Consider the following 17,670-nt stretch of genomic DNA (forward strand, 5'->3'; position numbering starts at 1 on the left):
CTCAGCTTCTCCTAGTGCCCATGTGAGCAGTACGAGGCTGGAGGAGCCAGAGCAGGGGATCCAAACCAATTCAGGTGTGTGTGTGTGTGGGGGGGGGGGACGGGGGGGGGGGGGAGAAGGGAAGGGGAAGGGCCCTCAAGGAAGCTGCCTCCTGCGTGCACTTTTCAGGAGCAGCAGCTGCCCTTGAGCCACTTCTCTGAAGGGGATGGGTGCCCCAAGATCTCTGAGCTTGATCGTTTTCCCAGACAGGAGGTGGAAGTTATGAGAACATCCTTTTAAGGAGATTACACTCTTGGGTGTCTGTATTATTGCAGTTTTCAAATCTCAGCACCTGAATTCTGGACTAGGTGCTCTCTAAATTGTAGTACAGTGTAGGGTGGTGAAGAACACAGACCCTGCAGCCAGACTTCTTAAGTTCAAATCCTGGTTCTGCCACTTACCTGGGCAAGTCTCCTAACTTCTCTGTGCTCCACCTGTGACATGGAGTTAATACAACCAGCTTCAGAGGGTTGTGATGAGGGCTCAACTAGGCAGTACACATGATGCCTCTCTGAGGTGGTAATTATTATCATTCATGACAGTGTATTTGACTCATGGGCTCAGAAACCCAGAGACTTACAATAGGAGGTGCAGATAATCAGAAATAGAGAAATGTAGATATGTGAACCCTAATGGCTGGGATCATCAAGGAGACATTTGGCCCAAACTTTCCTCTTTCTGGGAAGAAAAGGAAAATGAGAGGCCCCAAAAGATTGAGCTGTAGAAGGTGAAGTCTGTGCCAGTCTTGGTCTTGGAGACAAGACTAAGTGGACAGTGTGGGCAACTTGCTGAATGCTCCAAGCCCCAGTCTCCCCATCTGAAAAATGGGATGCAGATGCCTCTCATGCAGCGCTAAGGGGCCACATCCAAGACAGGGTGTGGCACAAGGTAGATGCTCAAGAAACATGGGTGGCTGCTTCCCCTAACTTTGTCACATAGCAAGAGAGTAGCTTGTATGGGGAAGCCTTGGCCAGGCCATCCCCTTCACCCATAAGAGGACAATAACAGCCACTGTCAGGCCATCTTGGAAGGGTGCTGGGCAGGTGGACAGCAGCCCTTTATTTCACTGGCTGTCCTTCTAGGCCTCTCCTAATGATACATTCCTTTTCCCTGCTGATACTGCCATCCCTTGAGCAGCAAGGGGGAGGATGGGCAGTAGTTGGAAAAGCAAGAAGGCACACCAGGAGGGAGTGCTTGTGAAAGGTACAGGCAGTGCAATGACATGGAGGCTCCCAGGGTCCCAAGAAATTTTGTGGCCATTCTCACTGGACCCACACTGTACCTAAGAGCAACTGAAACCAAGGAGCCTACAGAACTTGCCCAAAGTCTCACACAGCCAGACAGAAGTGGTGGGATAAAGAGGCCTGAGCCTGTATGTCTCTCACGAGCAGTATATATAGGCCAGATTCATTTCTACAGACCTCTCTGTACCAACATGGAACAGCATGAAGATATGTTTGTTGAGCTAATGGCTGTGTTCATCAGGCCACATTACTGAAGATCCATGCTTGCAATGAAGGAGGGGATGTCCAGCTCTGCTTTGCTTTTTTTTGAGGTCTCTGGTTTTTGTGCTCTACTCCAGACTTTTCAATGGAGTCTGAGATGGACAGTGACCCCTGGAGACTCCATCCTGTGAGGAGATGGAGTGGCTCAGCCAAGAGAAGCACAGCCTTAGTGGCTCCAATTGCTGTCCCTAATTCTCTGCAAGGTTGTCTTGGGGCGGGAGGGGCAGGAGGAAAGGGCTGGGACCCTTGGGAATACAGGACCCAAACTTGTGAGGAAGTGCTCCTGTCTTAGTCATGGCTGCCCCGTAATGGGGGTGAACAGGTTGGGATGGCTATTAATGGGAATAGTCATGCAGTCATTTGTCCAAAAGTCACTATTGAGCATCTACTGTGTGCCAGACACTGGAGCTGACTTTGCTGGAGAAATAGTCAATGAACAAATTCAGAATGTGATGTTAGGTGGTGACAAGTATAAAGATGAACAACAAAGCAGACCTGAGGGCAGAGAACAACAGGAGCCTAGGTTAAATAGAGGCGGTGTCATAGCACCAGGAAGCTGGAGGATGAGAAGGTGGCCGCCATGTGAAAAGGCAGGGAATAGTGTCCCAGGCAGAATGACCTGCAAAGGCAAAGGTCAGGAAGTGAGAACGTTGGAGTAGCTGGAGTGGGTTGAGTAAGAGTAGAGAGAAGGGCTGTGTCTCTATGCTCCCTTCTTCAAGTGAAGTACAGAGGCTCCAAAACTGCACAGCTTTGAAAGGCTGTGTTTACTTCATTGACCACATGAGGGCAGCAGAGAACACAACTGGGAAGGAGTGAGGCGGTTGGGGGCTGAATCTGAGCTCTGTGGGGACTCTCATACAGCAAGGGCTGTATAGGAACTCCCCCTGCTCCTCTTCTCAGTACCTATCTTTGCTACTCTCTTCTCCGGCTCCTTCCTCCTAACCATCAGGGACACCTGCTAAAAATCCCTTCTGGTAAAACCAGTTTCCCTTGAGCCTTGATGCCTGCGTCCTTGAAATGGGAACAGTCAGAGTTCCATCTCTAGAGGACACTTCTTAGGTCTCAGTAACATTGTCTATTTGCAGTCTTGTGAACCTCAATCAATTAGCTGTATGGCCTTGGGCAACTTGCTTACACTCTGAGCTTTTGTTTCCTCATGTGTAAAAATGCGGATGATGGTAGGACTGTGGTGTGGCAATCCTGTGCAAGAAAACTGACATAATACATAGAGCATGCCGGGTACTCAGCATAGTGCCTGGCATTTAGTAAATGTTCAATGATCATAATTGATTGGGGCCATAGAGCTGGGAGAGACCTACTGTTCAGATAAGAACACTGAAGATTGTGAAGAGAGATTTGCCCAACTTGTACTCCCCAGGAATGAGGCCAACAGGCTCCTCCAAGACTGCCTGTCCATTTGATGTGAGGCAGCCCAGCCAAGGCCACCCAGTGGCAAACACAGGACTAGAAGCTGAGATGCTCACTTCCTGGCCATGGCTTATCCTGCCTCGTCATGGGGCCTTCTCTCCAAGACCTCTGCCCCCAGCCTCTTACCCAGAGCTGGACACCCCTTCCCATAGTGACCATTCAGGCCCGGCTTGCACACCCCCAGGGAGATCACTCCCTGACAAGCTGACTCTGACTGAGAGGGAGGGAATGCTCTGTCTCCTTATAGCTCCATAAGGAAGGAGCTTGCCAGGGTGAGCAGTTTTCAGGCTGTAGCTCCTGATGTTCCTTTTTCTTTCCCAGCTTTCCCTGTGCCTGACTGTGTGAGACTAGAGACTTGCAAATCTTGGAATGCTGCATTCTTGGAAACTTGGTCCCTTCTAATCTTTGAATTCTTAGAGCTTCCTATTGGAGCTGGGGCCCCTCATTTCCGATGGAGCCTGGGGGAAGTCCCTTGATTTTAATGTTCTTCGAGGTGAACAAGATGTTTCCAGAGGGTGGGCAGCCCAGGGAAGGCAGCTGGAATTGACAGTGGGGGTGGGAGTTGGGAGCAGAGAAGAGAAAGGGGTTTCAGGGAGAACCATGTGAACCCCCTCATCAGAGTAAAAACCTCCTTCAGCTGGAGCACTTCTCTTGACATGGAGAGGAAGCACTCTTTCATGCCCCTTTCTGTCCATGTCCTTGTGAAACACTCATGGCCCTCATGAAATAATTCCTCCAAAACCTCGAATACCTCCAGCGTCTCCCAGAGTATTTTTCTTGTGGTTAAGGTGGTATTTACAGTGAAAACAGCTATTGAAGAGAATTGCAAAAATAATGTCAGTGTTTCCACTTTTGACAAAAATGGGAAGGCAGGTGGTTTCTTGTCTGCGATAAGCGCATCTGCTCCTGCAATAATTACTATTTGAGATAATTATGAAAAAGAATTTAAATACTTAAGGCATGCACAGGAGCCAGGACTACTTTCTTTTGCCATATTCATAATTTCTCCTGCAAGTTGGAGTCTTGTTCTGACGTGGGCTGGAGGAGGACTGCAGGAGGGGTGGTGGGAGAGTGCTCAGACTCACCACTGGGGCCTACTCCCAGGCACCAGGGGCAGGCTTGGGCACCAGGGGCAGGCTTGGGTCCCAAAAAGAGTGAAGGTCTTAGAGAAGGATGAACCTGGGTTGAATCTGGGTTTATTGGGGCAGCAACCACGGACAACTTTCTCTACACCTCAGTTTCCTTGTCTGTGAGATGGGGGTAATAATTGAGTGTACCTTAGAGGATTGTTATGAAAATTAAATAAAATAATGCATGAAGATCACTCAGCACTCTGCATGGTGTACAGCCAGGGCTCAGCATGGGCCAGATCCCTTCCTGTGCCACCGAGGCCTGGACCAGCTTCTGCAGCTCCATTATCCATGGAGATAAAAACCCAGCCCTTCTCAGTGAGTCTGTATTCCCTTTCCTCCACTCTTCCACCTGAACTTCTTCCCAGAGTGCAGAATTCAGAAAGCAGCAGTGCAGCAAATGCCCATAAATGTGGAGAGGAGCAGCCTCTGGGAGCCCTGGTCCCTGTCCTGGGTGGGCCCAGAGGACAGGGCTGGAACTCAGCAGAGGCTGATTCCAGCTCCATGTGCAGCCCAGGTGTCCCAGCTGGAGCTCAGAGGGACTAAGCTGGACTATCAAAAAGGAAATGTCCTCTCTGTCACTTCAGGTATCCAAGCAGCACCTGGGTGATCATAAGCCAGGATGTTTTGGAAGGGACAGGGCTTGGGCTGTGGGAACCCTGCGGACCTATGGTCTTAAGATGAGGTTGATTCAGAACCCAGAAATCTTGGGTCCTGAGGGAGGCTGAGGAAGGGAGACATGGAGGCTGGCAATTGGGGCTGATGAAGCACATATGCAGCCAGAAAGGGGAAGGGCTTGCCCAGGCTCACACAAAGGCCTGTGGTAGAGCCCAGGCCTCCTGATGCCTCCACCTAGGGCTGCTTCTGGGGGGCCTTGGGACTCCCATGGGTAGGAATGAGACAGGGGGCTAGCCTGGACGACCTTGGGGAAAGAGGGTTCTGGGACCCATTAGAGCAATCAGAGGAGCCAGCCCAGGCCCTCACAAGAAGACAAGGCAGGTACTTCAGTTTTGTACTGGCCTTGCCCTGACTCACTGTCTCACCCTTGCAAAGGTCCATGCCTCACTTGCGCCATCTATACAATAAGAGGGTTGGGCTATAAATGAAAACCCCAAAGAACAATGACTTAGGCAAGAGAGAAATTTTTATTCTTTTTATATTTAAGTCTAGAGGTAGGTGGTACATATCTGGTGTGGGGACCAGCCTCCTTCTAGTTCCTGGCTTCACCAAACCAAGGAAAAAATCTGGTCCAAGATGGCTGCCAGAGTTCCAGCCGTCAAATCTTAGTTCTAAGCAGTGAGACAGGAAGGAAGAAGAAAAAGGGTCAAAGTGTGGGTATCATATGGCTTTTAAGAAAGGCTCCTGGAAGTTGTTGCTGGACACTATTTCTTACATCCCACTGGTCGCATGATGACTCCTAGATGCAAGAGAGGCTGTGAATGAGGTTTTTATTCTGGGATCCCAGTTGAAAATCAGAGAAAGAAGAGAAGGATGGCGCTGGCGTCTGCCACAGAATGATCTCCTGAGGCTTTTCTTCTCTGACTCTTGAAGGGTCTGAGGGTCTGGAAGTACACAACTTGTCATGGTCCAGACTTTCAAGAACAGAACTGGGCTAAATTGAAATAAACAAGTTTTCAAAATTCTAAGGTTCTGGGATTCTGGAACTTTCAAAATGAGTATGCGTGCGTGCGTATGTAGGTGCGTGTGCTGAGAAGCAGGGCCCGCTCAGGTAGCTGATTTGGGGCTCTCCCTGGGCGGGGCTGAAGCTGGTGGTGCTCCACCGTAGGCAGCCTCTCTGGGCCCGGCGGGCTGCTCTCTCTGCTCCTGGAATCCACTCATGCTGGCCTGTCTGCACACGTGTCTGTGAGCGCCAGAGGGGGCGGGGCGGCGGGAGGGGGCGCCCAGGAAACCTGGGCATCTGAGCAGCTTCAGAGCAGCACCTCCACCTGCCTCCTGTTTTTGCCTTCTCTGGGGTTCAAGCCAGTCAAGCATTTCTCTAACTTGCCCAGGTTATGAATTTACTGCTTTTTTTAAGACAAAGTTTTCCGTGCGGCCTCCAGAGGTCTGGCTCCACGGGCCAGCTTGGGCGATGGGGGGCGCCCGAGAGCAAGCCCCAGTCCCCCGGGCAGTGGGGACGCGAGGGCGTGTGTCAGCTTCCACCTGGATGTCTCCTGGTTCTAATTCAGGTATGTATTTTGCAGCTACTCTGTAAAACGCTGCTCTAGGCACTGGAAATACAGCAGAGAAGGTCCCTGCCTTCCAGAATCTACAGTCAATTAACAAGATATAAGTGAAAAAATAGTATGTGATAAGCACTAGGGAGCAAAATTAAGCAGGAAATGGGGTAGGGAGAGGTGGCATGGTTTGCAGTTTTAAATGAGAGGTCAAGGAAGGACTTTCCGAAAGAGTGACTTTTGGGCAAAGACTGGAAATGGAGGAGTGAGCCAAGTGAGCTTCTGAGAGGGCGTGCCAGGCACAGGGCTCAGCCCAGGCAAAGGCCCCAAGGCAGACATGTGCCTGGCGTATTTGAGTTACAGAGCAGGGCCAAGGTGAAACAGGCTGAGTGAAGGGGAAGGGGATGTGAGGCAAGTTCGGGGAGGTCATGGGGCCAGCCAGTGCAGGGCCTTGTAGCCATAGAAAGGACTTTGGTTCTTACTCAGGGTGAGGAGGGGCCACTGGAAGTGTGAGCAGTGGAGGGTCATGGTTTGGCCTCAGTTTTCATGGAGTGCCTCTGGCCGCCATCAGGAGAATGTAGATGAGATGCTGGTGGCTCAGTTTTTCTCCATAGGCAGTCCTTCCTCCCCCAGGAACATAGAGCTCCAGATTCCCCTACTGTCTCTGAGTCTTCCTCATTCTGGCACAGTCTGCCTTCTCCACAGACATTGTTTAGGCTGAAGCCTCAGCTTCTCCCACTGGTGATTCTCTTGCTCCTGCTTTCTCTAGTTTTTAACCACCTCAGAATGGCAAAGTGGGTCCCGTGATTCCAGGCCTCACCTGCAAGATTTCTGCCAGAGCCAGCAGAGGTTCTGACCTTTGCATGGATTAGGCTATTTCTATGCCAATTCCTGGGGGAGGAGCGTGCCATAATTTTGTTGGTCTGGCCCTGGGCTATCTGAACCAACCTTTAAGGCAAGAGAGGTGGGATGGCATAGATCAGCTTGGGTGAGGCTAGGCCACCCCTGTGTTCACAGCTGCATCCAAGATAGGCATACTCTAGGGCTCCCTCCCCCTCCAGCGTCCAGCTACTCCTATTCCAGGCCCTCTTCAGACCAACATGGCACCTGTATTATTTACTATTGTTACTGTAACAAACTGCCATAAAGACAATGGTTTAACATTTATTCTCTTAACAGTTCTGGGAGTCATAAATCCAAAATGGGTCTTATAGGGATAAAATCAAAGTGTTGGCAGGGCTGCATTCCTTTTGGAGGCTCTAGGGGAGACTTATTTCCTTGCCTTTTCTAGTTTCTAAAGTCTGCCTACACTCCTTGGCTTGTGGCCCCTGCTTCCATCTTCAAAGCCAGTAGTGTAGACGGTAGTCTCTCTGTGACCTGACCTCTGCCTCCCTCTTCTACCTGTTAAGGACCTTTAAGATTACCTTGGACACACCAGGATAATCTGGATAATCTCCCCATTTTAACATTCTTTTAATTTAACCACGTCTTCAAAGTCTCTTTTACCATGTAAGGTAACACATGCAAAGGGTCCAGGGATTAGGATATGGACATCTTGGCCGGAGGGCATCTTTTGCCTACTGCAGGGTCCATGCCCTCTCAAGTCCAACATGGCAGCCCCTGCCCATTGCCATACATGGCCCTCTGGCAGGATAATCTGGATTGGTGTAAAGAGTGGGGGGTGGGGTGTGCCCTGAATAAAATGCACAAGACCAAAGGTTCTAGGTTCACTTTCACTACCCGCTCTATAGCAGAGCATATTACAGGTTAGCCCTGTTGTTATTTCCTATCCTGACTTTTTTCTCAGCTCTCTGGGTTGGCAGAGAAAGGGAGGCATGAACAAAGACACCAGGAATTGCCCCAAAGCTCCAGCCACTGCTGTAAATTCAGAGCTGCTCATGTGAGTCTTATTAATCTCAGGGTGCTAGGGTGAAGAGGGTCCCTGCCTCACACCATTGCTTCTTGATCCAAACACCATCCTTCAGAGAGCAGGCATGGTCTACATGGGGACCCCTCCACACGCAGAAGTGGAGAGAGCCAGTGGTGAAAACAGCCCGCGGAGGTCCGGAGAACCCGGGAGGTGCTTGTACAATCACCGTGAGGCTGGAACTGAAGTTTCAGGTGTAGGCTTGAGTAGCATGCAGCACCCCTCACCTTTCCCCGTTCCCTACTGAGTCAATGAGGAGATTTTATATAAAAATCTGGATTTATTGTTTTTTCTTGAAAATAATATTATCAAGGACAACAACCCAGAAGCCCCTACAACCCATATTTCCACTTGGCAAAAGGTGAGTTGCCCACCCACCTTTTGAAGGGGCACGTGTTCCCCCATCACCTCAGTCCCTACCACTCCCTGCGATCTGCCCCAAGGAGTGACTTTTCTCATTTTCTTCTGTTGCTTGCCTTGATTTTACAGCCCCAGCCTAGGCGAGTCCTCACCTCTCTTAGCCCCTCCCAGGAGACCCTCTTTCAATGGCTTGAAGCTGGTGGGCTGGGGCAGCAGGGACCTGCCCCAGAGATGCCATGGTACCCTGGTAAAGCGTGACACAAGGCCACCAATCCCCTATGGGCCCCATGAGCTTAAGGGTGCTCCCTAAAGCTAGGTATGACTGCAGTGGAGGGGCCTGCCCTGTCACAGCATCCTCCAGTCTCAGGCATCGAAGACTACCTGTCCCCGCTGGCCTGGGAGTGTGGACACCAAGCTGCAGCCTGCCTCTGTCTTTGATTCCCTCTATGATCTTCCTTGACCTTCTTTAAGCCTTGGCCTGAGAATCAGGAGTGGGCTGGGTGACATGTTCTCTAAGAGGCTTTTTAGCCCAGGCACTATTTGAGATGCAGCCTCGAGCTGCATTTTGATGTTGTAAAGTGCTGGGTATAAACTTGTTTCCACATTACCATCCCCAAACCTCCACTTTCCCATCTATAGTTTGAGTCATTTGTCCTCACCAAGCCTCTTTGACATGGTCGTTGCTAAGTTGATAATGATCCTGAACATGCTTTTTTAAGCACCCAGACTAAAGGGAGAAGAACCTGAGCATTTATTAAGTGCCTACTGTTTGTGAGGCACTGTATTTGACAGTGGAACCCCATGGCCACTGTGTAAGCTGGATTCATCACCCACTTTGAAGCATGAAGAAACTGGCTCATGGAGTCCTGTGAGCTGCCCCTGGGGCTGTAAGTGTGGGAAGGTTTCTGGATTTGAAAGGAGACTGTATGCTTTCATTTGCAGTGAGCTCAGCCCAGGTGAATTGCTGGGGAGAATTGGTTTGAGTTCCTTGAAGATTTAGGCGCTCACTTTCAGCCTGTGGTGACCGATAGTGGTTCTAACTGGACTCTCTGTCTTGGAATAGATGGCAGGCTGTGGGTTGATGTGCTGTGGGAGGTGGGGTGTGGGACAGAAAGACATGAGAGCCTTGGGCCCTGTCTAGAGGTATTGATTCCAGGCACCACGTGCTGCCCTGGGGCTCAGCCAAGAGATGAGGTCATGGAGGACGGAGACAGTGACTCCTGGGGCCAGGGTGTCCTGGCCCAATGACGTGATCGTTAAACATGAGGAATCTCTCTCTGCCTGGAAGAGACAGGCTCTCTCCTTCCTTCTCCTTGACGACTCCCTTACTCCAGCCTATAGTTCCTGGGGAGGGGTGGCCTGTGAGCACTGCCTTGCTGTTGTGCTGTGTGACCTTGGGAAAGTCACTGCCCTTCTCTGGGTCTCTTCGTGGAATTCCGTGATTCAGAGAGGACTTTCAGTGGATACTTTTATCAGTCTACACCCAAGATCCTCAGTCTTTGGAGAGAGTCAGTCAGGGAGGCTGAGGTGTCTGGGAAGGGGGATCATTAGCAGCCTCCAGCAACTTCCCACAACTGCCTTAGTTTCCCCACCAAGTCCTTAGGGACAAGAGGTTGCTCTCTTCTCAGCTCCCTCTGGACTACCCCATTGTGGAAGCTGGAGTGTGCAGTGGGGAGCTGGAGTTCCAGGCTCTGCCACCTGTAGGCTATTTGTCCTCAGGTAAGTAGCATAAACTTACTATGTCTAATTTCCCATTATGAGGCTGTGGTAGGAGCTGAGAGATGTCAAGTGGGCAGGTGGAAACCTGGCCGTAAGTTGGTGCTTTTCTCCAATCACAAGTCTTCTGGGGTCTTCCTGGCCTCAGATTGGGTCCTGGCTCTGGTGCTGTTTAGCTGTGCGATCTCAAGTGGGTTGGTGTCCTTCTCTGAGCCTTGGCTTCCCCATCTGTAAAGTGGGGAAAATAATATCTCTCAGACTGGGTTGCAGGAGATACGAAGAGATGCTGTGTGGGGCACGCTTTGTCACAGGACTTGGCACTGGGGGCACTGCGGCATGGATGCTAACTGTTGATGTTCAGTCTGGCTGGTAGGCCCAGCCCTGATCCTACCTTCCCTCCCCTCAGGTCAACCCCCAGGCTCCTGAGAGTATCCTATTATAGAGAACTCAGCTATGGTCAGCACATATCATCATAGGGTCGTGGATGGTGTGCTAACCTATGGTAGTGACCATCATAGCTGTCACCTTTTCCAGAGCTGTGGCCTAGCACCTGCCATCTTGGCCGTGAATCTCTTCAAAGTTTCCATTTTAACCTAACTCAGGGGAATTAAAGTAACTTTACGGGGGGAAACTCCAGGTAAACAAAAGACAAGAAAATTCGCCTGGAATTCCCTCTAACAGAGATGATTTTTGGCATTTCTATCTTGTTTTCTATGCCCATGCATACAGACTTATGCTTAGAAAGAAGAGACTGTGCCAGTTTTCATTTTTACTTTATAGAGTGCACATCTTTCCATGTTTGTAAACATTTCTCTACAGCATCATTTCATACAGCCACATCATATCCTTGACATGGTATAATAATACACAGAACAAAACCCTCTATTGATGCTTAAGTGTTTTCTAGATTTTCTCTAGAAAATGCTCCTAACCACCCTTGCAGCTAAAATTATCTAGTCAAAGAATGTGCATTTTTAATGTTTGATTCTTAATATCAGTTCATATTCCCAGGAGCTATGTGTTAGTTTTTATGCAAAATGTTCTGGGATCAAAAGTGACTGGCGCTTTGCTCCTTCAAACACAATCCCCCATGCTTTGGAGGAGCTGATACCATCTGGAGAGGCAGACTTCTTTCTTGGGAATCCTTAATCTCAGCCTCATCTCCTCCCACTTTCTACCTCTTCCCATTTAGTCTAGCCATGCTGGTCACCGTTATTCCTTGAGCTTACCAAATATGTTCCTGCCTTAGGGCTTTTTCACCTGCATTTTCCTCTTTCTGGACTCTTTCCTCAGGTAACCATGATCTTTTTCTCAACAACTCAAATTGTATTTCTTGAGAGGTTTCCCCTGGCTATCCTAGTTAATATATCCCTGCTAACACCCATCTCTTTATTTTCCTGTTTCTCTTCATCATAGTACTAGTACTTACAGAAATTGTCTTTCCTATTTATTTGTTTACGTGTGTAAGGTCCAGCTCTTTCAGGAGTATAGTGGGGCAACAAGTGAAGGTAGCAATGAGTACTAGCTAAAGGTCAGCCTTGATCTCTCCATGACAGAAAAAGCAGGAGCCTTCTCTGTGCCATTCAGTCTCCTTAGAGCCTAGGCCAGTGCCTAGAAATAAGAATTAGAATAACCATGAACTTGGGAGCAGGTGAACAGTGACCCAAGAGTGGATGCTCTTGTCCTCTTGTTCAATAGAACACATAGCAGACAGCGTGAGGGGCAGGGAGTATAGCAGACCTGGTTTGTCTCTGAGTCTCAGCTTTTTTCAATGGAAATAATGCTTCCTGACTACCATGTGTGCCCTGAGGAAAAAAGGTGATGATGCATGTAATATGCCCCGTCCTGTGTCTAGCACATGATCATGAAAAAATTTTGAGTTCTTGCCATTGATCTGTCTGGGGTGCTGTTCTTTGCACTCAACACGGGTGACCTCATTGAGTCCTCATAACATCTGTGTGGGGGATAAATTCTATGCTATCACCATTTTTCACCCAGGTGAAATGAGCCTAGAGAGGACATTGGCCAAGTTCACCTGGCTTGTGGGGCCTGGAGCTGGGATTGCCTGGAAACCTGGCCCTTTGTCTAACCACTGTGCAGCCCTGCCTGTGAAATGGTGGGGATGCACTCATAGAGGGAAAATCCCATCTGGCCGTTGATATCCACAGAGGCCTTGGCAATGTGTACCTTCTCTACAACCTCAGTTTCCCCATCTATAAAGCATAAACACATTTGTGTTGCTTGCATTTGTTAGTGATTCTTTGGTGGATAGTAGTAGGGTTGAGTCTTTGGGAAGCTTTTGGCAGGAAGGGGACTGCAGCCCAAGTTCAGGATAAGGAGGAAGCAAATGATGGAAAAGAAAACACAGGAAGGATGAGGGTCAGGGTCTGAATCAGGCACTTACCACGAGGGTTCTGTGCTACCCTCCCCTCTCCATTAAAGATGAGGTGAGAGCCCACCTCCCCCTCTGCCATGGCCTGCCCATGGTTGCTCAAAGAACTGCAGGGGTAGAGTGGGGGTGGGGGTGGCTGGGCCAAAGTGGAGATGGCCCTAAGCCATGGACAGGCCACAAAATAACTCAGGAATCAGAATGGTCTTGTCACACTGGCAGGAGTCATGCAAAGTAAATTTGACTAGTAGTAAATGTCAATTCCAGCATTTGGGTCCAAAGAGCAAGTTGCTTTGTGGCCAGAATCAGAAGGTATGGCTTAGCTCAGTCTTTGTGTGGTACTGACAAGTAAATGTGCCCCAGACCATACAGTTTAAGGCATTGAGCCTAGAAGGAGGAAGGTGATTGCTACCTCCACCCTTATACTCTGTAGAGTCACCTCGATGCTGCAGCTGACATCTTTGAGAAAAGGACAGGTATAGCTTGAGATGTATCCAGAGGAAGCAGACAGATGGTAGAGACTTCACTTTATGGGGAGTAATTGAAGAAGTTGGGTCACTCATCTTAGAGGGGCAGCTCCAGGGGTCCTGGTCACTACTATCCCCAGTGTCTGCAGAATGGTCCTGAAATGGAATGGGTAGAGTATAGGCAAGTCTGTGGGTTGGAGGGCAGGGGCAGGACCCTATATATATATTTGTGTGACACTGTGGGAGGCTGGTAGCTATCTCTGAGTAAGTGTTTTTTCTTAGTTTCAGTTTCTGGGAAAGAGATGGGCTATCTTGGGAGATATATTTTCCATCCATCTGTCTGTTTGTCCATCCGTCCATCTGTCCATCCATCCATCCATCCATCCATCCATCCATCCATCCATCCTTCTGTTCATCTATCCATTTATTTGTCCACGACCTACCCACCCATCCATCCAATATTTATTCGGCCTTCATGCACTGGCCTTATGACACAGCAATGAAAAAAGGCACCATTTCTACCCTTGCAAAGCTCATAGTCACAGCCAGGCTGGAGTAAAGACTAAACAGATCATAATACCTGGTGGGGTGAGTGCCCGGACAGTGAACACCCTGACCATAGTAAAGAGACTGCTTGCTGAAGAGGAATCTAGCTGGCAGATGGGAGGTTGGGCAAGATGAGCTCTGGCTCTGTTGGTAGGAAGAAGCAGGTTGTCATGATGTCCCTAATCTCAGGCTGTTGTTAGTGGTACAGACCCTGAGGTCTAGCCCCCAGTGGCCATCAAAACATTGCTTCTAGGGAGCTGAATAAGGTCCTTAAATATCCCAGCTTGGATCCACAGAGAAAGGAAAGACAGTGTATGAATGGGGGTCTTAGACTGCCCAATTCCCTCAACCAAAGCAACTTGAACTTTCTTTTACATCAAGTGTGAGTTGTAGTTTGAGGACAGGGTTCCATGCTTAAACAAGCTGGAGACCCTAGTTTTCTCTAGTGATCCTCTGTGGATTTGGCCTTCACAGGACCCATTTTACCTTCTAATGGAAGGTTTATTGTCTTTGGGGATAATGAGGGTTGAGGGAGGATTATCACTCCAGGCTTCAGACATGAGCATATGACTCAGGCCGATCAGAGAAGAGCATGCCCAGACCACGGTGATTGGTGTGGGTGGTCAAGGGGTGGTCATATGACACAAGACAGGCCAATTAACACCAGTCCTGAGGTTCTGCTTGTGTCATCAAGGAGCTGCTTCTTGCTTTCTAGGGGCTGGAAGCCACTGAACTGCAAGTTGGGAGCTGCTGGTGGACATTTTGCCACTACAGGGGAAACTCTGCCAAAGAATGAAGCCACACGGACCGAAGCAGTGCTAAAAGAAGAAAAGAGATAGTCCTGATGACAGCTCTTAGAAGATGTTCAGCCTTGTCTGAATCCGAATCTACCACCGAGCTCTTCATTTGCATGTGCCAATATTTTCTACTTCTCCATTTTTAATTTATTTTTTTCCTAATTTTATTGAGGCATAATTGATGATTAAAACTGTAAGATACTTAAAGTGTACATTGTGGTAATTTGATATATGTATATATAATGAAAGGATTCCTTCCATCTATTCAAATTAACACACCCATCACCTCGTATATTTATCATTTTTTTGTGTAAGTTTGTGTAAGAACTTTTTTTGTGTTCGTGTAAGAACATGTAAATTTTCCATAGTGGCTGCACCAATTTATAATCCCACCAACAGTTCACATAGTTTTCTATTTCTCCATTTTTTGAAGCCAGTTTGAGTTGACTGTCCTTCGTACCTAAAATAATCCTGACCACTACATCCTCTGGCACTGTACCTATAGAGAAAACTGAGACCCAGAGGGGGAAAATGATTTGCCCAAAGTCACCCAGTGAGCTGGTAACAGACATAGGATCTAACCCAAGCTTTTTATCTTCCAGCAGGCATTCTTTTCCTTCTAGCTTCCCATGCTTTATCCTTCTTAGAATGTTTTCTGAGTGGGGTAAGATAACAGGGGGCCAGGATCATCCAGCATCAGGCAAGACAGGGGTCTCTCTAACCAGCAGGGGCCCCTCTATGCACTGGGAGGATGGGTCCTGTGGGCAGTGGATAGAGTTGGAGCGAGAGGAGGGGTACCCTGCTGTTTTTGAGGGCCAACTCAGTCATAATTCAGCTTGGAGGTGAAGCAATGGCTTCTCACAATTGTAGAACCCCAAATTGAACATTTGAAATGCCTCAATATTCAGCTTGTGCCTGAAGTTCAAACAATCCTTTGTGGATCGCAGAGTTCTTAGGGTCCCTTGGTATCCATGGTAGATGAGCCAAGGGGAAAACTACTGCAGTTTTCACTCTTTTAAGTTTTGGGGATTCCTTAAATGGTTTTCTTGGAAAATAAAAATAAGAATTTAATCACTAAAAAAGTTTGAAATACACTAGGTTCATGTCGGCAGCCATTTTATAGATAAGAAAACACGCTCCAGGCAGACTCAGAACTCTGCCAAGGACCTTCAGGAGGTGGTACTAGCCCTGGAACTTTGGTTTCCTGACACTTTCCACAGCCTTGGTACACAGGCTTGCGGTGTGACAACAGCCAGACTTGTGCCCTCTTTGAGCCTCCAGAGGATGAAGTGGTCTCTGGGAACTCTTCAGCTTCATGCTCTGTGTTCCCAGCCACCTTCTGGGTTCTTCTATCTTTGAGACCATTTTAATTGAAATGAGAAGTCATTTCTATCTTTACAGAAAGAATGGATGAATCAGAGGGTTGATCAGTGAAGGGACTAATGCAGTTCCCCAGCCAGCATCGTCATTCCTTTGTGCCTTGAATGAAATTCCTCTTCCATAGGTGCTTTTCAGGTAAAAAAAAAAAAAAAAATGGGGTAAAGAATCCAGAGAGTTGGATTGACCCTGATAATATCAAAGTGTTAATTTCTGAGCTCATTCCTGAGCTGTTAGGGTCTGGAAGACTTTCTGTAAGCCATTAATAATGCATTTTAATAAAAGGGACTTTGATTTCTTTCTGGGGGCTGAAACTGTATTGTAATTTTGGTGGCAATTTGTCAGGGTGCCAATGTGGGGTTTCTCTGACACTTAGTAAGAGATTACATATTTTGGGCATGTTCAGGTCTTCATGGTCTACTGGAAAACCATCCTGCCAAAAATGCTTTTGACCCAAGGAAATGGACTTTCAGTAGAAAACATTTTTTTCCACCTCTCAAGTTCATTGTTTACCAGTTTCACCTTGAATTTGGTTGAAAGTAATTATTAGTTATTTTCTTCATTCCCCTGACTTTATAGTGGCTTACATGATGCAAAGATGATTTTAGTCTCCCACCCCCACTGGGACCCATGTTTAAAACTACTATGGATAATGGAATTTGAGTATCTTGGAGAATGAGGAACAATGCCTTAGACAAGTTTCAGGGTTGGGTTCTGTCCAGACCAGGTTCAATCTGAAATATATCTTCAGGGACCTGGGCTCTAGTCTTTGCCATGAATTTGTTGTGTGATCTTGGGCAAGAAATTGAACATCTCTGGGCTATGTCTCTTCCTCTGTAGAATAATAACTTTAGGCTCAGTGACTGGGTGGTCTGATATTCTTTGAAGTCTACAGAAAAATCTGTTTCCACTTCCATAAAATGGGGATAATGCCACTCATCTTCCTGCAAAATGCACTTCATTTCTTTTCAAGGAAATGAAGACAAAGTCACAGACAAGACAAAAACAGAGCTTATAGCTACTCTGAAAACTATGAGGGCTTTTATGCATCATTCCAACATTTGTAAGTTTCTTTATTCCATAAAGAACAAAAGAGAAAAATATAGATAACCATGGTAGATACTGCTATTTACTTAACCAGTTCCATCTACATTTTTCTCAGTGGTAGGATTTTAATTTTTTCCAGAGCTGCATTATACCTAGGTGAAGAACTCCATTGCTTAGCTTCCCTTGCAGCTAGGAGTGATCATGGGATACAGTCCTAGCCAGTGAGTTCTAGCAGAAGTTGCTGGGAGGCGCTTCTGGGAAACTCATTTTGCTACTCACCCTCTAGCAATTCTTTTTTTTTTTTTTCCTGCCTGGAATGTGGATGTGATGCCGGAACTCTGAAGCTACCTTGTGAGCCTGAGGACAAGGGGCATACATGAAGGAAAGTAGAGCAGGGTGCGGTAGAACCCAGGTCTCTGAGCATAGTGTAGGATAGCTGCCTAGCCTCAGTCTGTATACCTCCTGGCTTCCAGTTATAAGAGGGGCTCAGTTTTTCCTGGTATTTAGTTGTAGCTACATCACAAACAGAGTTTTATCCAGTCCCTGGACCCAGGGCCTGGCTAGAGTAGGCACCTGATAAATGTTTGTCAGATGCTATTATTAACTCACCTGCTTCTGTAGAATATAAGCAACTGCTCAAACCCTCCTTGGATGAACCAAATTAATTTGAAGTCAGGTTTGTCATTGTGCATCCTTTATATGCTTTACTCATTACAGATACCACTTTCAGAGGTATGTTAACAAAAGGGACCTCCCTTCTACACCCCA

At 47.9% G+C, this 17,670-nt stretch overlaps 1 long non-coding RNA gene across 1 annotated transcript in view; it reads left to right on the forward strand.

Moving 5' to 3' along the window:
* The window catches only part of LOC112484326, a 26,797-nt gene extending 12,112 nt beyond the window's left edge, over positions 1-14,685 (forward strand). The window contains exon 2 of the long non-coding RNA XR_003048004.1: positions 14,397-14,685. This is a non-coding gene — a long non-coding RNA (uncharacterized LOC112484326). The remainder of the gene's footprint in view (positions 1-14,396) is intronic.
* Positions 14,686-17,670: the final 2,985 nt, after the last annotated feature.

This window comes from Pteropus alecto, unplaced genomic scaffold (assembly GCF_000325575.1).
Source record: "Pteropus alecto unplaced genomic scaffold, ASM32557v1 scaffold75, whole genome shotgun sequence".
Taxonomy (NCBI): domain Eukaryota; kingdom Metazoa; phylum Chordata; class Mammalia; order Chiroptera; family Pteropodidae; genus Pteropus; species Pteropus alecto.